Here is a 21,076-nt window from a genome sequence, read left to right on the forward strand (position 1 = left end):
AGTCGATCTTCCCTCGTTGTGTCCATTTCTCCCCCCCCATTTAAGTAAGACAGTGTTGCACTAGCAGAAAAGTGCTTCAGTGAACACCGAAAGTAGCTGTATTAAAGTGTTGTTTTAAGTAAAAGCCACTAAGCAAAGGTGCTGTAGTGAGCAAGGTGTTTCTATATTTAAACTGTATTAATCAAGGAGTGTTGCACTGAGTAGAGAAGTGCTCCAGCGGACACTGAGTGGCTGTATTTTAAAAGTGCTGTATTTTAATAAAGGGCTGTTGTACCGAGCAGAGAACATAAGAACATAAGAAATTGGAGCAGGAGTAGGCCAATCGGCCCCTCGAGCCTGCTCCGCCATTCAATAAGATCATGGCTGATCTGATCCTAACCGCCAATCCACTATCACAGAACCATCTCCTGAATCTAACAGAATTAGACACACGAAATAGGAGCAGGATCAGGCTACACGGCCCCTGGGCCCGCTCCGCTACCCACAGGGCCATGACCGATCCGAACCTAGACTCATGTCCAAATTCCTGCCCGCTCCCCGTAACCCTTAATTCCCTTTACTTCTAGGAAACTGTCTATTTCTGTTTTAAATTTATGTAATGATGTAGCTTCTACAGCTTTTTGGGGCAGCATATTCCATGGAGCTACTACCCTCTGAGTGAAGTAGTTCCTCCTCATCTCAGTTTTGAAAGAGCAGCCCCTTATTCTAAGACTATGCCCCCTAGTTCTAGTTTCACCTATCATCGGGAACATCCTCACCGCATCCACCCGATCCGACCCCTTCACAATCTTATATGTTTCAATAAGATCGCCTCTCATTCTTCTGAACTCCAATGAGTAGAGTCCCAATCTACTCAACCTCTCCTCATATGTCCATCCCCTCATCCCCGGGATTAACCGAGTGAACCTTCTTTGTACTGACTCGAGAGCAAGTATGTCCTTTCTTAAGTATGGACACCAAAACTGTACGCAGTATTCCAGGTGCGGCCTCACCAATACCTTGTACAACTGAAGCAATACCTCCCTATTTTTATATTCTATCCCCCTAGCAATGAAAGCCAACATTCCATTGGCCTTCTTAATCACTTGCTGCACCTGCATACTAACCTTTTGAGTTTCGTGCACCAGGACCCCCAGATCCCTTTGTACTTCAGTACTTTCCAGTTTCTTGCCATTAAGATAATAACTTGCTCTACGATTTTTCCTGCCAAAGTGCATAACCTCACACTTTCCAGTATTGTATTCCATCTGCCAAATCTCTGCCCACTTACTTAGCCTATCGATGTCCCCTTGCAGGTTTTTTATGTCCTCCTCGCTCACTACTTTCCCTCCCATCTTAGTATCATCTGCAAACTTTGATATGTTACACTCGGTCCCCTCCTCCAAATCGTTAATATAGATTGTAAAGAGTTGGGGACCCAGCACTGACCCCTGCGGAACACCACTAGTTACTGATTGCCAGTCTGAGAATGAACCATTTATCCCAACTCTCTGCCTTCTGTTAGATAGCCAATCCTCTATCCATGCCAGAATATTACCCCCAATCCCGTGATTTTTTATCTTAAGCAATAATCTTTTGTGTGGCACCTTGTCAAATGCCTTTTGGAAGTCTAAATACATTACGTCCACTGGTTCCCCTTTATCCACCCTATGCGTTACTTCCTCAAAGAACTCCAGCAAATTTGTCAAACATGACTTCCCCTTCATAAAACCATGCTGACTTTGTCCTATTAAATTATGATTATCCAAATGTCCTGTTACTGTCTCCTTAATAATGGACTCCAAAATGTTACCTACCACAGATGTTAGGCTAACCGGTCTATAGTTTCCAGCCTTCTGTCTACTGCCCTTTTTAAATAAGGGTGTTACATTAGCAGTTTTCCAGTCTGCCGGGACCTTTGCCGAGTCCAGGGAGTTTTGGAAAATTATTACCAATGCATCCACAATCCCTACCGCCACTTCCCTCAAGACCCTAGGATGTAAGCCATCAGGTCCAGGTGATTTATCCGCCTTGAGTCCCATTATTTTACCGAGTACCACTTCCTTAGTGATTTTGATCGTGTTTAGCTCCTCCCCCCCTTTAGCCCCCTGTTTGTCCAGTGTTGGGATATTCTTAGTGTCTTCTACTGTAAAGACTGATGTAAAATATTCATTCAGTGTTTTTGCCATCTCCATATTTCCCATCATTAATTTCCCGGTCTCATCCTCTAAGGGACCAACATTTACTTTAGCCACCCTTTTTCTTTTTATATAACTATAAAAACTCTTACTATCTGTTTTTATATTTTTTGCTAATTTACTTTCATAATCTACCTTCCCTTTCTTAATCAATCTTTTTGTTATTTTTTGCTGTCTTTTAAAGTTTTCCCAATCCTCTATCCTCCCACTAGATTTGGCTACCTTATATGCCCTTGTTTTTAGTCGAATACTATCCTTAATTTCTTTACTTAACCACGGATGGCTGTCTTTTCTTTTACACCCTTTTCTTCTCAGTGGAATATATTTTTTTTGGAAGTTGTAAAATAACTCCTTGAATGTACACCACTGATCATGTATCGTCTTACCCTTTAATCTATTTTCCCAATCCACTCTACTCAATTCCGCTCTCATACCTTCATAGCCTCCTTTATTCAAGCTTAGCACGCTTGTTTGAGATCCAACTTTCTCACCCTCTAATTGAACATGGAATTCAACCATGTTATGTTCACTCATTCCAAGGGGATCCTTTACTAGGACATTTTTAATTAATCCCGTCTCATTACACAGGACCAGATCTAAGGTTGCTTGCCCCCTGGTCGGTTCAGTTACATACTGCTCAAGAAACCCATCCCTAATACACTCAATGAACTCATCCTCAAGGCTGCTCTGCCCAATTTGATTTGTCCAATTAATATGATAGTTGAAATCCCCCATAATTATTGATGTTCCCTTATTACAAGCCTCAACTATTTCCTGATTGATACTCCGTCCAACAGAGTTGCCACTGTTCGGAGGCCTATAGACTACGCCCACTAGTGTTTTTTTCCCCTTATTATTCCTTACCTCCACCCAAACTGTTTCATTATCCTGATCTTTTGACCCAAAAGCATTTCTCTGTATTACAGTGATTCCTTCCTTTATTAACATAGCCACCCCACCTCCCCTTCCTTCCTGCCTGTCCTTCCTGATCGTTAAATAACCTGGTATGTTTAATTCCCAGGCATTGTCACCCTGCAGCCATGTTTCTGTAATGGCCACAAGATCATACCCATATGTAGTTATTTGTGTAGTGCTGTGGTAAACACTCTGTAGCTGTTTTTAAAGTGCTGTATTTAACGGAGTGTTGCACTGAGCAAGGAGCGCTCTAGTGGACACTGAGTGTATTGCGTTAAGCAGAAGTGCTGTACCGGGCACAAGCTGTGCTGTATCGATTTTTAAGTTGTTTCTTTCTTTTTGTTTCAATAAATACTGATCTGTTTTGCACCCAAACCACGAGTCACGTTTTTCTGTCTACATCGCTACCGAATAAGTCCGGCGGTCAGAACCAGGAGGAATAGGAGAGCGCTTTGAAACTGCAAGGGGGTCCCTGGAGCCGCTCAGAGGCTTCTGACTGGCCAGAGACAAATAACCCCAACCCCGCTAGCATGTGCTAATTCCTTACAGAAGGATGTTCCCGATGGTCGGGGAGTCCAGAACGAGGGGTCACACTCTAAGGATAAGGGGTAAGCCATTTAGAACAGAGATGAGGAGGAATTTCTTCACCCAGAGAGTGGTGAACCTGTGGAATTCTATACCACAGAAGGCAGTAGAGGCCAATTCATTAAATATATTCAAGAAGGAGTTAGATATATTTCTTAAGGCTAAAGGGATCAAGGGATATGGGGAGAAAGCAGGGACAGGGTACTGAATTTGGATGATCAGCCATGATCTCATTGAATGGCAGAGCAGGCTCGAGGGGCCGAATGGCCTACTCCTGCTCCTATCTTCTATGTTTCTATGTTTCTATGTTTGACCCTTCTGCCAATGGGATCAGTTTCTCTCTACCTACTCTGTTCAGACCCCTCTTGATTTTGAACACCTCTATCAAATCTCCTCTCAATCTTCTCTGCTCTAAGGAGAACAACCCCAACTTCTCTAGTCTATCCACGTAACTGAAGTCCCTCATCCCTTGTATCATTCTCGTAAATCTTTTCTGTACCCTCTCTAAGGCCTTCATATCCTTCCTAAAGTGCGGTGCCCAGAATTGGACACAATACCCCAGTTGAGGCCGAACCAGTGTTTTATACAGGTTCATCATAATTTCCACGCTTTTGTACTCTATGGGCTGGATTTTCTCAATGGAGGTGAGTTGGTAGCAGGACTGCTGCTTGTTGGGTCAATGACCTGCCTCCATCATCTTCTGACAAACCAGAGGGATTTTCCCCTGATTGACCTTGTTAAGCCCGCCCTGCGGGCTCAGCAGGCCAGTTAGGGAGGAAGTCACTGACAGAGCACATCAACGTCTGACGTGCTACCTGTCAAGACTTCTTGAAAGAAGAAATATCAGCATTTGACTGCTCTGTGAGGCTGTCAAACACTGACTCTCTGTGTAGTTTGATGAGTTCTTGTGTTCAGGACTCATCAAGCCTTTCAACTTTGTTGATTTCAGATGGCTGTTGGGTCAGAGGATCCAACAGCCAGTCTGTGAAATCGACAAGGAGGATGTCGGGTTTCCCGATCCAGGGTGGATGAAGGCTGTAGGAAGAAAACAAGGTAAGTGAACATTTTTTAACACTTATCACTCACCTTCCATACTTACCACTCCACACTTGCACCCATCACTCACCTCTACATCTTACTTCAGGTCCCTCCAGCCCCCGCAGACCTCCTTCACTTCTCCTCCAACCCGGCGGGGTTCTCCGAGGTCAGGAAGCCTTCACCTGAGAAGGCAAAATGGCACTAATCCTTTTAAGGATTTAATCCCTTTCCCGCCTCCAGTAGATGGGACCCGAAGCAGCACATCTTCCCGCCTCCCAGCAAAAGGGCACGGAGGAAGGATGGGGGCGGGTTTGCCATCTACCCCCACTTTCTGCTACTTTACCGGCAGTCCCGTCTCCATACCCGCCTCCTCGGGGCTGAGAAAATCCAGCCCTATACCTCTATTCATGAAGCCCAGGATCCTGTAAGCTTTTTTAACCGCTTTCTCAATCTGCTCTGCCACCTTCAACGATTTGTGCACATATACCCCCAGGTCTCTCTGTTCATGCACCCACTTTAGGATTGTACCTTTTAGTTTATATTTCCTCTCTTCATTCTTTCTACCAAAATGTATCACTTCGCACTTTTATGCATTAAATTTCATCTGCCACGTTTCCGCCCATTCCACCAGCCACTCTATGAACTCTTGAAGTGTATCACTATCCTCCTCACTGTTCACTATACTTCCAAGTTTTGTATCATCTGCAAATTTTGAAATTGTGCCCTGTACACCCACATCCAAGCCATTAATATATATCAAGAAAAGCACTGGTCCTAGAACCGGCCCCTGGGGAACCCCACTGTATACCTTCCTCCAGTCCGAAAAACAACCGTTCACCACTACTCTCTGTTTCCTGTCACTTAACCAATTCCGTATCCATGCTGCCACTGTCCCTTTTATTCCATGGGCTTCAACTTTGCTGGCAAGCCTATTATGTGGCACTTTGCCTGTGCTGTCTCTCCCTCTAACTTAACCTTACTGTATGTACATAACCCACTTATATATGTATAACTTACCTGTTAGGGCCGTTGCCCCTTTAACTCACCGTTTAGGGCCATTGCCCCTTTAAGACGCGCCCGAGCGTGATGACGTCACGCCACGTACAACGTGACGTGCGTCAGGCGGCTGCCGGCCCGACCCGGCTCTCCAGAAAGGCTGCCGGCACAGCCCGGCCCAGCGTCTTCGGCCGCATCGAGCAGCCGCCGGGAGCGCCGCTATCTTCCGCTCCCGCGGCAAGCACCGGCCCAGCCTGGCCTCCAGCTCCTGCTCCCGACTTAGGCCCCAACGGCCAGCGACGCAACTACCGGCAAACGCGACGACGTCACGACCCCGAGCGTGATGAGGTCATCACGCTCCCCACGGCACTGCAAGTTCATTCCTCGTGGAGCTACCACGGAACAAGACCTGCGCCACGGTGCTCCCCGGTTGTATTGTCCCCATGCTTCAGCCTTGGAAATTGTTTGTCTGTGAGTATTTAGAATGCTATAGACGATTAGCGTACACTGTATGTTGTGGAAAATGTTTAGTTGTAACTTTCTCTGTCTAGCTGGTTAACTAGCAGCCGTATTTGATACACTATGTACAGGGCTAATTTAAAGAGAATGCCTTCCAGCTTGCTAAATGTAATTCGTTGCCAGATGTACCGTGTTGCCCAGGCGCACCTAAATTTGTGTATACATATCAATTATGCGTCTGTACACTAATGTGTCCTTCCATTTCTGTGTTGTATTTCAGTTTTACAATTAGAATCGTTCAGTAAAGCGTTACAAGAAAAGTCAAGCCTTGTGATTTTATTGGAAGATATCGAGTTGTTCGCTATCTGTCTAGCTCTGCATAGGATCGCGTTGCGAGGGCAGAATAGTAAAAAGACAGCAGCACAGCGGGCTCAAGCACAGGAAGATACCACTCAGCTACCATGAGTCTACGCTCAGGAAAACAATATACTCTAGAGGAAGTCGACCAGCCAATCGAGAAGAATGAGCCTCTCCCAGCAAACGAGGCCAAGTCACAGTCCTCTAAAGCAGCCTCCAGAACATCTCGGCGGTCCAGCAGACCGTCGTCACCGACAGCTCTCCCAGCAAACGATGCCAAGTCACAGTTCTCTGAAGTATCCTCTAGGTCATCTCGGCGGTCCAGCAGACCGTCGTCATCGACAGCTTCTACAGCCGCCAAAGCACGTGCCAAGGCAAAGGCCACCCAGGCGCAATTGTCCTTCGCTGAAAAAGAAGCTGACCTCATGAATCAGAGAGCCGACCTCGAAAAGCAGAGAGCTGATCTCGCCGCCATTCTCCACATTCTCCAAAGCCAGAGAGCTGCCGCTGCCGCTAAAGCCGAAGCCGCAGCTTACGAAGAAGATGAGGAGAGCGAACGCGGGGAGCCCAGCCAGGAAACATATGACCTGGAACAGCCCCTCGGTCCAGTGCAACGTACAAATGAGTATGTCCAACAACACTCCAAAGTGTCCTCAAAGGAAACATTCAGGTATCTCGACGTAGAACTAGCTACTCACCCCAGCAACAAACGGCCCGTTTTCGGAGACACTGAGCTTAAAAGAGAAGAAACGAGTAAGACTCACCTGCAGAGACCTCCACAACACTCGGCCAATCCAGCTAAGCAGTCCTCGCCCGAGCCGCAAGGCGCACAAGACTTCGCCAGGTACCTTACTCGCCGAGAATTATTAAGTTCAGGCCTCCTAGAATTCGACGACCGTCCTGAAAATTATTGGTCATGGAGAGCATCCTTCCTGAGTACCACCAAGGACTTGAATCTGTCAGCCAGAGAAGAACTAGACTTGATGATAAAGTGGCTCGGAGCTGAGTCGTCAAGGCAGGCGAAGAGAATTCGCTCAGCGCACGTCCTCAATCCCACAGCAGGCCTCAACCTGGTTTGGCAACGTCTCAACGACTGTTATGGGACACCAGAAGTCATCGAACACGCACTGCTCAAGAAGCTTGAGGACTTCCCGAAGCTAACCAACAAGGATAATGTCGAGCTCAGAGAACTGGGCGACATTCTCCTCGAACTGGAGTGTGCCAAGGGAGAAGGTTACCTGACCGGCCTCTCGTATTTGGATACGGCTCGCGGGGTAAACCCAATAGTGGAAAAGCTCCCCCACAATCTTCAAGAGAAATGGATAGCTAAGGGATCCAAGTACAAGGAGGACAATGGAGTGGCATTTTCCCCCTTCCCTCTCTTCTCCAGGTTTGTCCAACAACAGGCAAGGGTGAGGAATGATCCAAGTTTCACTTTCTCCACCTCCAGCAGTTACGCTCCTTCGAGAACAGAGAAACCCACAAAGGACAGCAACAAAGCCTCTGTGAGTGTGCACAAAACAGATGTTCCAGCCGAACCCTCAGTCAACCAATCCAGTTCTGCTGGGAATGAAGTGGATGACCCAGATCGTCAGTGTCCTATACACAAGAAGCCCCACCCACTCAAAAAGTGTCGAAGCTTTAGAGACAAGCCCATTGATGAGCGCACATCATACCTGAAAGAGAACCGCATCTGCTTCAGGTGTTGTGGGTCGACTACGCACATGGCAAAAGACTGCAAGGCGACAATCAAGTGCCTTGAGTGCAACAGCGAAAAACACATAGCAGCCCTACATCCAGGTCCTCCTCCGTCAACCACCGAGAGTGCCGCGGTTGACAAAGAGGATAGCGGGGAGCAAAGCGAAAGCACATCTTCAGTCACCTCCAAGCGTACAGAGGTTTGCGGAAATGCAAGCAGCCCACGCTCATGCTCCAAAATCTGCTTGGTTAAAGCATATCCTGCAGGGAGAAAGGAGAAGGCAATCAAAATGTATGCAGTGCTCGACGAGCAAAGTAACAAGTCTCTAGCAAAGACGGAATTCTTCAATCTCTTCGACGTCAAGGCCAGCACCGCTCCGTACACGCTAAAAACCTGTGCAGGGACAACAGAGACTACGGGTAGGAGGGTTGGGAACTTCATGATCGAGTCCATGGATGGGAAACTACAGCTTCCCCTCCCCACCTTGATCGAGTGCGACATGATGCCAGAGGACAGGACGGAAATCCCCTCCCCAGAGGTCGCACGCCATCAGCCCCACCTACAGCCAATTGCCAATAAGATTCCAGCTGTGGACCCGGACGCTCCAATCCTCCTACTCTTGGGAAGAGACATCTTAAGGGTGCACAAGGTGCGTGAGCACATCAACGGGCCCCACGACGCTCCCTATGCGCAGCGGCTTGACTTGGGATGGGTCCTCGTGGGTGGAGTTTGCCTGGGAACAGTCCACAAACCAGCGGATGTCAGCGTCTATAAAGCAAACGTGTTGCGCAACGGTCGCACATCCTGTCTCAGCCCATGCCCAAACAGGATCCAGGTAAAGGAGGACTACGACGACATGACGCAGCATCATAGGTCAACCTCCTCTGCCTGTGAGGAAGAGGCAGGCCCCACTGTGAGCACAGATGGCCTAGGATGCTCAGTGCTTGAAAGGTCCAAGGACGATAGACACAGCTGGGCGGCACCCCTGCCGTTTCGCTCTCCTGGACGCTGTCTTCCGAGTAGCGGGGAGCAGGCTGCGGGGCGCCTCTGCCCGCTCAGGAGAACCCTGGTGCCAGTGTCCACCGACCCAGACATGCCGGCAGTCCCCACCCCAGCGATGCTCCTGACTCAAAAGATGAGTGCTATTTCAGCTCCCTCTGGAAACTTCGACATGGCCGAGCTGCACGGGAAGCAGTGGAAGCAAGTACGGTGTCGTGCAGACACTTCTTGGAAGAGATGGAGAGGAGAGTATTTGCCCACCCTACAGAGCCGTAGGAAATGGACAGAAGACAAGCCGAATGTCAAAGTGAGAGATGTCGTCTTGCTGAAAGACAGCCAAGCACACAAACGAACGGCCAGTGGGACTGGCCGTCAAAACTCTGCCGAGCAGGGACAAGAGGGTCCGCAAGGTGGAGGTGAAGATCGTCAAGGAAGAGACTGTCAAGGTGTTTCTGAGGCCAGTCTCAGAGATTGTAGTCCTCCTTTCCGAAGAAATCTAGAGAACGGACTCTGAGTGTGTGGCAGCCAAAGGACGTTTTCTTCAGGTTATTTCGTACCTGTAGTGGTACAAATGGAATTGTACCAAGCGGGGAGTGTGCTGTCTCTCCCTCTAACTTAACCTTACTGTATGTACATAACCCACTTATATATGTATAACTTACCTGTTAGGGCCGTTGCCCCTTTAACTCACCGTTTAGGGCCATTGCCCCTTTAAGACGCGCCCGAGCGTGATGACGTCACGCCACGTACAACGTGACGTGCGTCAGGCGGCTGCCGGCCCGACCCGGCTCTCCAGAAAGGCTGCCGGCACAGCCCGGCCCAGCGTCTTCGGCCGCATCGAGCAGCCGCCGGGAGCGCCGCTATCTTCCGCTCCCGCGGCAAGCACCGGCCCAGCCTGGCCTCCAGCTCCTGCTCCCGACTTAGGCCCCAACGGCCAGCGACGCAACTATCGGCAAACGCGACGACGTCACGACCCCGAGCGTGATGAGGTCATCACGCTCCCCACGGCACTGCAAGTTCATTCCTCGTGGAGCTACCACGGAACAAGACCTGCGCCACGGTGCTCCCCGGTTGTATTGTCCCCATGCTTCAGCCTTGGAAATTGTTTGTCTGTGAGTATTTAGAATGCTATAGACGATTAGCGTACACTGTATGTTGTAGAAAATGTTTAGTTGTAACTTTCTCTGTCTAGCTGGTTAACTAGCAGCCGTATTTGATACACTATGTACAGGGCTAATTTAAAGAGAATGCCTTCCAGCTTGCTAAATGTAATTCGTTGCCAGATGTACCGTGTTGCCCAGGCGTACCTAAATTTGTGTATACATATCAATTATGCGTCTGTACACTAATGTGTCCTTCCATTTCTGTGTTGTATTTCAGTTTTACAATTAGAATCGTTCAGTAAAGCGTTACAAGAAAAGTCAAGCCTTGTGATTTTATTGGAAGATATCGAGTTGTTTGCTATCTGTCTAGCTCTGCATAGAATCGCGTTGCGAGGGCAGAACATTGCCTTTTGGAAATCTATGTACACCACGTCAACTGTATTGCCCTCATCAACCCTGTCTGTTATCTCATCAAAACATTCATCAAGTTGGTTAAACACGATTTGCCTTTAACAAATCCATGCTGGCTTTCCTTAATTAATCCACACTTGTCCCAGTGGCTGTTAATTTTGTCCCTGATTATTGATTCTAAAAGCTTCCCCAGTACCGAGGTTAAACTGACTGGCCTGTAGTTGCTGGGTTTACCTTTACACCCTTTTTTTGAATAAGGGTGTAACGTTTGTAATTCTCCAGTCCTCTGGCACCACCCCTGTTTCTAAGGAGGATTGGAAGATTATGGCCAGTACCTCCGCGATTTCTTCCTTCACTTCCCTCAGCATCCTAGGATGCATCCCATCTGGTCCTGATGACTTAGCTTCTTTAAGTACAGCCAGCCTTTCTAGTACCTCCTCTTTATTAATTTGTTATCCCTTCCAGTATCTCTTCTACCTCATCCTTCACTATCGCTTGTTCAAAGAGGTAGGTTTTAAGGTGCTTCTCAAAGGAGGAGAGAGAGTTGGGGGGGGGGAGAGGTTGAGGGGGGGAATTCCAGACAGTGGGGCCTAAATGTAACATTGTTGTGCCCATTTTATGGGCTCCAAATGGGCGCAATGCGAACAAATTTAGCAGGGCAGAGGCCTGTGCCTTACCTGCACAGGTGTTCAGGCCACTGCTAAATGAGCCGGGGCATTTTTGTAGGCGGTCTTGGAGAACGCCTGAAATGAGCATAGGCAACATTTCAGAAATTGACTCCTAAATTGTCTTAGACTAGCCGGAACTGGCAGTGCACAAGCTCCGGGAACTCGTATTTCCAGCTCTTGGGAGCAGCCTAACCAGTGGTCCTTAAGGCCTCGCAAAAAAAAGGGTCCCAAAGCCTCACTAAATCCTGTTTTTTTTTGTGGTGGCGGAAGGAGATGGAGCGCTCATCCCGGCTCCACAAAAGAACTGAGTGCCACGGCCGTCATGCCTTCATCCTGCTCCCCATCGCCTTCCCCTTTCCACAGCACTGTGGGCCTCAGCACTTACTCAAACTGGCTAAGCGCTTTATGCAGCAAAAATTGTAACACTGTTGATGAAGAATGAAATTGTGATGACATATAATTTACAGCACAGAAACAGGCCATTCGGCCCAACAGGTCTATGCCGGGCCTCTTCCCGCCCCCTCTTCGTCCCACTGTAAGATTTGGATCACAGGCCACACACAGATTACCCAAAGGGTCTTAGGAGTTGTAAGGCATTTTATTAAGGAGCGGCAGTTTAAGTTAAGTACAACACGCAATCAAGATAGACATGGCAGACACACGACCGTGACCAGCAGCTGGTATCGATCCCGATCGGACAGTCGGCTGGCGAGCGTGAACAGCTCTTCCCTTCCCTTCACCGTCTGTGCTCAAAGCTCTTTTGATATCTCTTTTACTCTCTTTTTAGGGGTGGGCCTAGGGTAGATTATCAAAGATACAGCCAACAACCTTTCTAGCACACACACAGCAGACGGCGAGTCTGGAAACAAGGTCACCGCCACGGTGCAGAATGTTAGAACATCCGCAGGGAACCGAGAACATCAGCAAATTCTAAGCGTCTCTCCAGTTATTCTAACACCAGTCTGAAGAGACTTTTTCGTTTCAAGTTATTTCTTCCAATTCACGATTTCTTACACCACCCTACCAGCATATCCTTCTATTCCTTTCTCCCTCATGTGTTTATCTAGCTTCCCCTTAAATACATCTATACTATTCGCCTCAACTACACCCTGTGGTAGCGAGTTCTGCATTTTAACCACTCCCGGGGTAAAGAAGTTTCTGCTGAATTCCTTTTGAATTTATTAGCGACTATCTTATATTTCTGACCCCTAGTTTTGGACTCCCCCACAAGTAGAAACATCTTCTCTTGCGTCTACCCTATCCAAACCCCTTAATCATTTTAACGACCTCTATTAAAGATCTAGGCTAATGTGTTTACAGGACATTGGGAAAAGGCACTGTGTGCAGGAAGCCTAAGCATGATATGTGAGCATTGCTAGTTTCTACTATCTGAACCTCGATCGTTACATTAGAAACCTGAACTATAATCACTTGGCTTTCCGTTCAAAGAAAATGATCTTCATTCCCTTAGCCTGTAGCATAGGTCTTGTGGTTCCTTGGTTAAATGTATTACCTTTAGTTCAACAAAAAACATTCCGTAGCAAGAAAGTACTGGCATTAATCAATGGGATCATATCAAGATGCTATTATAAAGTAGGTACTTTATAACTTGATCTTTCAACACAAAGCATATATATGAGATGTTTCTCCTCACTCCATATTTTCTTACATTCGTATGTTTGTTAAAAACATTGCCACAGCCTTTCCCAGATGAATAAACACTGTCTATCCTTCTAGTATGTGCTGGGGTAGCTAGAAACTTTATGTATTGTTTTATTATTTTAAATGGTTTCTTCATGAAGTCTTATTAAGATATATTACAACATTACCATGCTGCCTGTTGATAAGAAGTGGAAAAGGCATTTCTATTGAAAATAATTTAATCAGCTCATGTCAAGTGGGAGAATTTCAGAATTTATTTTATTGCAGGTAACATTGGGAAAGAATTCTGCATTTGAACTCGGAATCCCAATGGTTTCAATATCGACCTCTGGATTTGTTCATTCCAATGCGCTCCTGCCTGAACTCCCGTCTTCCAGCCGACATAAACCTGAGCTCATCCAAAACTCTGCTGTCCCGTATCCTAACTCGCACCAAGTCCCGTTCACCCGTCACCCCCTGCCCGTATCCTAACTCGCACCAAGTCCCGTTCACCCATCACCCCCTGCCCGTATCCTAACTCACACCAAGTCCCGTCCACCCATCACCCACTGCCCGTATCCTAACTCGCACCAACTCCCGTCCACCCGTCACCCCCTGCCCGTATCCTAACTCGCACCAAGTCCCGTTCACCCATCACCCCCTGCCCGTATCCTAACTCGCACCAAGTCCCGTCCACCCGTCACCCCCTGCCTGTATCCTAACTCGCACCAAGTCCCGTCCACCCGTCACCCCCTGCCCGTATCCTAACTCGCACCAAGTCCCGTTCACCTGTCACCCCCTGCCCGTATCCTAATTCGCACCGAGTCCCGTTCACCCGTCACCCCCTGCCCGTATCCTAACTCGCACCAAGTCCCGTCCACCCATCACCCACTGCCCGTATCCTAACTCGCACCAAGTCCGGTTCACCTGTCACCCCCTGCCCGTATCCTAACTCGCACCAAGTCCTGTTCACCCGTCACCCCCTACCCGTATCCTAACTCGCACCAAGTCCCGTCCACCCGTCACCCCCTGCCCGTATCCTAACTCGCACCAAGTCCCGTTCACCTGTCACCCCCTGCCCGTATCCTAATTCGCACCAAGTCCCGTCCACCCGTCGCCCCCTGCCCGTATCCTAACTCGCACCAAGTCCCGTCCACCCGTCACCCCCTGCCCGTATCCTAACTCGCACCAAGTCCCGTCCACCCATCACCCACTGCCCGTATCCTAACTCGCACCAAGTCCCGTTCACCCGTCACCCCCTGCCCGCATCCTAACTCGCACCAAGTCCCGTCCACCCATCACCCCCTACCCGTATCCTAACTCGCACCAAGTCCTGTTCACCCATCACCCCCTGCCCGTATCCTAACTCGCACCAAGTCCCGTTCACCCGTCACCCCCTGCCCGTATCCTAACTCGCACCAAGTCCGGTTCACCCGTCACCCCCTGCCCGTATCCTAACTCGCACCAAGTCCCGTTCACCCATCACCCCCTGCCCGTATCCTAACTCGCACCAAGTCCCGTTCACCCGTCACCCCCTGCCCGTATCCTAACTCGCACCAAGTCCCGTTCACCCATCACCCCCTGCCCGTATCCTAACTCGCACCAAGTCCCGTTCACCCCTCACCCCCTGCCCGTATCCTAACTCGCACCAAGTCCCGTTCACCCGTCACCCCCTGCCAGTATCCTAACTCGCACCAAGTCCCGTCCACCCGTCACCCCCTGCCCGTATCCTAACTCGCACCAAGTCCCGTTCACCCGTCACCCCCTGCCCGTATCCTAACTCGCACCAAGTCCCGTTTACCCGTCACCCCCTGCCCGTATCCTAACTCACACCAAGTCCCGTTCACCCGTCACCCCCTGCCCGTATCCTAACTCGCACCAAGTCCCGTTCGCCCGTCACCCCCTGCCCGTATCCTAACTCGCACCAAGTCCGGTTCACCCATCACCCCCTGCCCGTATCCTAACTCGCACCAAGTCCCGTTCACCCGTCACCCCCTGCCCGTATCCTATCTCGCACCAAGTCCGGTTCACCCATCACCCCCTGCCCGTATCCTATCTCACACCAAGTCCCGTTCACCCATCACCCCCTGCCCGTATCCTAACTCGCACCAAGTCCCGTTCACCCGTCACCCCCTGCCCGTATCCTAACTCGCACCAAGTCCCGTTCACTCGTCACCCCCTGCCCGTATCCTAACTCGCACCGAGTCCCGTTCACTCGTCACCCCCTGCCCGTATCCTAACTCGCACCAAGTCCGGTTCACCCGTCACCCCCTGCCCGTATCCTAACTCGCACCCAGTCCCGTTCACCCATCACCCCCTGCCCGTATCCTAACTCGCACCAAGTCCCTTCCACCCATCACCCCCTGCCCGTATCCTAACTCACACCAAGTCCCGTTCACCCATCACCCCCTGCCCGTATCCTAACTCGCACCAAGTCCCGTTCACCCGTCACCCCCTGCCCGTATCCTAACTCGCACCAAGTCCCATTCACCCGTCACCCCTGTTGCTCGCTGGCCGACATTGGCTCCTGGTCTGGCAGTGCCTCGATTTTTTAATTCTCATCCTTGTTTTCAAATCCCTCCAAGGCCTTGCCTCTCCCATATCTCTGTATCCTTCATCGCTTTCATCGCTCCACCATTGGTGGCCGTGCCTTCAGCTGCCTGGGCCCTAAGCTCTGGAATTCCCTGCCTAAACCTCTCCGCCTCTCTCTCCTCCTTTAAGACGCTCCTTAACACCTAACTCTTTGAGCATGCTTTTGGTCATCTGTCAATATATCTCCTTATGTGGCTTGGCGTCAAATTTTGTTTGATAATCGCTCCTGTGCAGCACCCTGGGACGTTTTACTATGTTAACGGCACTATATAAATGCAAGTTGTTGTTGTTTTTGTTCATAAAGTTCTCAGAATCCAGCATAGTTTAAGTGCCAGATCCCTGGAACCTGCATTTGAATTGAGCCTAGATAGTGGATATTAAGAGTTCACTATGAAATGATTTTGGAATGTTTCAACCCAGTTAGTTGTAGATGTGTGCCCACAGAAAAAACAACTGCACACAATACCACACGGATTACAACCAAATTGGCCATCTTACTCGCAGACGCTAAAAAGGATATTTGAGAAATGGAATAAATTCACGCTGGGGGAGCAGAGACAGCTCTTCTGAGGCTGAGGCTAAGGGACACTGCTGAGGTAGAGAAGAGGACCATTGACCATGCTGTACCTGATCTACATGCGCTTTATGCTAATGGTCAGTGCCCAAATTGGAAACATGCTCAATTCTCCACGACCGACATCCCTCCCCTTCAGTGTGTCGGCCGTGGCTCAGTGGGCGTCTCTCTCACTCTCTGACTCATGAAGGTTGTGGGTTCGAGTCCCACTCCAGAGGCTTGAGCACAAAAATCCAGGCTGACATTCCAGTGCAGTGCTGAGGGAGTGCTGCACTGTCGGAGGTGCCGTCTTTCTGATCAGACATTAAACCGAGGCCCCGTCTGCTCTCTTAGGTGGGCGTAAAAGATCCCGCAGCACTATTTCGAAGAAGAGCAGGGGGAGTTATCCCTGGTGTCCCTGGCCAATATTTATCCCTCAATCAATATCACCAAACACAGATTATCTGGTCATTATCGCATTGCTGTTTGCGGGAGTTTGCTGTGCGCAAATTGGCTGCCGCGTTTCCTACATTACAACAGTGACCGCACTTCAAAAAGTGCTTCATTGACTGTAAAGCGCTTTGGGACATCGTAAAAGGTACGATAGAAATGCAACTCTTTCTTTTTTTCAAAAGCAAAGAGAAACATGGACTGCAATTTAAACCAATCAAATTCCACTGATGTTTCTCAATGCCAAAAAGAAAGAACTTATGGCTATTTGTGCAAGAAAACTGCATTTAAATGAAATATTTTGGTATCGCATGAATGAATTCAGCCAGTAGGTACAGACGCTGAGCTCTCAGAGTGCACCACTTATGCTGGAAAATTATTAGCGTGTGGAGCACGTTGCAAACACTGATCTCGTAGCACTGTGACAATTATAGGCAGAGCAGCACGAACTGAATATAAGATAGGTAACAGCAGACCAATAAATGGAAATAAAGTAGGCTGCTTGGAGAGAAAAGGAAAACAAACTGTGAGGCAAGGACACCACAACATGTTGAAGACACATAGACCTCTCGGTTGTTACTGTTTTATTGGGCTATTATTACCAGGTTTATATTCAATTCTTGAACCTGTATTGATAGCGTAGCAAAAAAAAAACTTCATGCTTTCCGGTCCATTGATAGCATGGTGACATTCAAGCATTTTAAAGCAATCATTGGCCTCCAATCCCATGACCTTCAGCTGTGTATTTTTTTTTACAGTGCTGGATGGGTGTTGGGTTTGCTTTCGTCCTCACCGGGCGAATTAAAGCTGTGGTCCACTTAACCTCCTTTTTATGGCGGCTTGCTGTCCCCCTTACCCTCTAGCTGAGAAATTGTCCCAGGATTCTTATCTGGTGGCAGGGAGACGTGAAAATCTCGCAAGAGGTAAAGGATGCAGAATCGAAGAAACTTACAGCACAGAAGGAGGCCATTCGGCCCATCGTGTCTGCGCCGGCCGACAAAGAGCTATCCAGCCCAATCCCACTTTCCAGCTCTTGGTCCGTAGCCCTGTAAGTTCCGGCACTTCAAGTGCATATCCAAGTACTTTTTAAATGTGATGAGGGTTTCTGCCTCTACCACCCTTTCAGGCAGTGAGTCCCAGACCCCCACCACCCTCTGGGTGAAAAAAGTTCTCCTCAACTCCCCTCTAAACCTTCTACCAATTACTTTAAATCTATGCCCCCTGGTTATTGACCTCTCTGCTAAGGGAAATAGGTCCTTCCTATCCACTCTACCTAGGCCCCTCATAATTTTATCGTAATTAAATCAGGATATGTCACAATATGATTTACATTTCCACAACTGAGGGCAAGTGACGTCAAATTCACAAGTGGAAATATATATCATATTACGTGGCTGAAAATAACATTGTATTCACTCCAAAAGAACTATAATGGGCCGTATTTTCCAATCGGAGGCTTCTCGCGTGCGGAAGCCTCCGATCTGGAAAAAATCTACGGACTTACCTGAGGGGTCCCGAGGTGCATATAGTTCCGATGCAGGGCCTCTCGAACTCCAAGTGTGCAGGGCCCATGTATCCCAGGGGTGCAGGCGGTTCGCAAGCGTACCTGGGATCACGTGGGCCATGGGGAGCCAATAGGAGAAGGGAATCTCCCTTCATACACTTGACAGATAGACCCGTCAAATATATGAATGGAGATTACCCCTAAAATACTTAAAAATATTAAATACATTTTCTTTTAATCACATTTTTTTAATTAGTTGAAATTGCAATAAATTAACTATTTTAAACAAAAATTAAATTTTTATGGGGCTAAAAATAAACTTACCTTTTTAAAAAGTATTTTTAAAAGATAAATGACTGAAATGTTTTTTTTCCTTTTTTACTTTTTTTCAACTCTTATCCTGGTAAAAGCAGGCCTTACGCCGGCTTTTTACCAGGCATAAGATTTCTAAGGGTTTTCTGCGGGCGGAGGGGCTCCAGAAAGCGGAACTCTCCCCCTGCAGAGGCCCTTCTCCAGGGCAGGCGTTCGATTTGTCAGGAGCATTCTTCACAGATCGGAAATGCCAGTTTTCAGCGCATGTGCTTCACATACCTGAAACCGGCATTTCCGATGTCCCTACGGGTGTGTACGCAGCTCGTACCCACCCGTAGGGATCGGAATATCCAGGCCATTAAAACGTTAGAGTGGCCATTAAAAATGAAAACTGAAATGAAGAAATCAGCACAACACAACATGTAACCATTCTATGATTCTGACAGCATTTACCTACTGTATGGATGCTAATCAGACAGAGGTACTCGGAACCATGAGTTCCTCAATAAAGAGAGTGCATTAGTTTATTTGGGAGTGTGGTGAGGCAGCTCTGACTCTCAGCCAATGTCAAAATGGTGAAAAGTTAAAAACAGTGGAGGTCCAAAGAGACTTGGGGGCCCAGGTACATAGATCATTAAAATGTCATGAACGGGTACAGAAAATAATCAAAAAGGCTAATGGAATGCTGGCCTTTATATCGAGAGGACTGGAGTACAGGGGGTAGAAGTTATGCTGCAGCTGTACAAAGCCCTGGTTAGACCACACCTGGAGCACTGGGAGCAGTTCTGGGCACCACACCTTAGGAAGGATATACTGACCTTGGAAGGAGTGCAGCGTAGGTTTAACAGAATGACACTCGGACTTCAAGGGTTAAGTTACGAGGAGAGATTACACAAACTAGGGTTGTATTCCGTAGAATTCAGAAGGTTAAGGGGTGATCTAACCAAAGTTTTCAAGATATTAAGGGGAACTGATAGGGTAGAGAGAAAGAAACTCTTTCCGCTGGTTGGGAAGTCTAGGACTAGGGGGCAGAGTCTAGAAATTAGAGCCAGACCTTTCAGGAGTGAAGTTAGGAAACACTTCTACACACAAAGGGTGGTAGAAGTTTGGAACTCACTTCCGCAAATAGCAGTTGATGCTCGGTCAGTTGGTAATTTTAAATCGGAGATTGATAGCTTTTTGTTAACCAAAGGTATTAAGGGATATGGAGCTAAGGCGGGGTATATGGAGTTAGGTCACAGATCAGCCACGATCTCATTGAATGGCAGAGCAGGCTCGAGGGGCTAACTGGCCTCCTCCTGTTCCTTAATGCTTATGTTACCCCTTATTCTTTTTTTGGGGGGCGCGCGGCTGCTTTAAGGGGCCGTGTGGCCCATTAAATATATCGCGCAAGTACGGTTATTCACGTTGAAAGATGGCAAGCCGGCTGCGCGGGAGGCCCCGAGAGCTGTGCAGCCGCGCCATTGTTGTCAGCTCTGAACAGCAGCCATTATAAATAAGGTCGTCGGATGAAAGTTCATCGACCTGAAACATTAATGCTGTTTCTCTCTACACAGATGCTGCCTAACCTGTTAAGTGTTTCCAGCATTTTCTCTTTTTATTTCAGAGTTCCAGCAGCCGCAGTATTCTGCTTTGATGATAGTATAAATCAGGCTATTGATAAAACCAGGACATAAAGTGAAATGCAGATAGATATTGGCCCAGAAATTCAGATCGGGGGCTTCCCGCGGATGCAAGCCCCCGACCTGCACTTACCTAGCGTGCCGGCCGTTGAGCTGTGGGCCCCCGTGGAATTCCGATCCGGGGCCTGGTCCAGCTGCCGGCGCGCAGTGCTTGCGTATCCCAGGGGCGCAGTTAGTTCGAAGCGTCCCCTGGGATCACGTGGGCCATGGGCAGCCAATCGGAGCAGGGAATGCTCCATTCATAAGTCAGACAGGAAGTGTTGTCAAGACTTATAAATACTACGGCCCCAAAATAGCACTAAACCTTCAAATAAATTTTAAAAAACATCACATTTTTTAAATAAACTATAAATTACATTAAATAACTATTTTAAACAATAATTTAAATTTTTGAAAAAAGTAATTTTATATTCTAACGGGGCTAAAAATAAACTTACCTTGCTTTAATATATTTATAAATAATAAACCTGTGGAAAAAATGTTTTAATTTTAATTAATTCACCACATACCTTGTAAAAAGCAGGCCTTACACCTGCTCTTTAAATGTGTAAATTCTGCAGGCTTACCCTCCCGGGAAAACCTGTAAAAAAAAACTAAGTTTGATGTGTATGCGCAGCCTCCCCTGCGCACGCGTTCGACCTCTGAACCTCTTCGTTCAGAGAAACGGAAGTGCCAGTTTCCCGCGCATGCGCAGTGCATGCAGGAAACTGGCACTTCCATCGGGCCCACGGGTGAGTACCCCGTGCGTACTCACCTGTGGAGACCCGAATTTCTAGGCCATTCTGTCTACCATGGTACACAAAATAAAATACTTTTTTTTTAAATTTGTTCATGGGATGTGGGCATGGCTGGCAAGGCCAGCATTTATTGCCCATCCCTAATTGCCCTTGAGAAGGTGGTGGTGAGCCGCCTTCTTCAACCGCTGCAGTCCGTGT

This window comes from Somniosus microcephalus, chromosome 5 (genome assembly GCF_052327205.1).
Source record: "Somniosus microcephalus isolate GS21.2 chromosome 5, FLI_Smic_1.0, whole genome shotgun sequence".
Taxonomy (NCBI): Eukaryota; Metazoa; Chordata; class Chondrichthyes; order Squaliformes; family Somniosidae; genus Somniosus; species Somniosus microcephalus.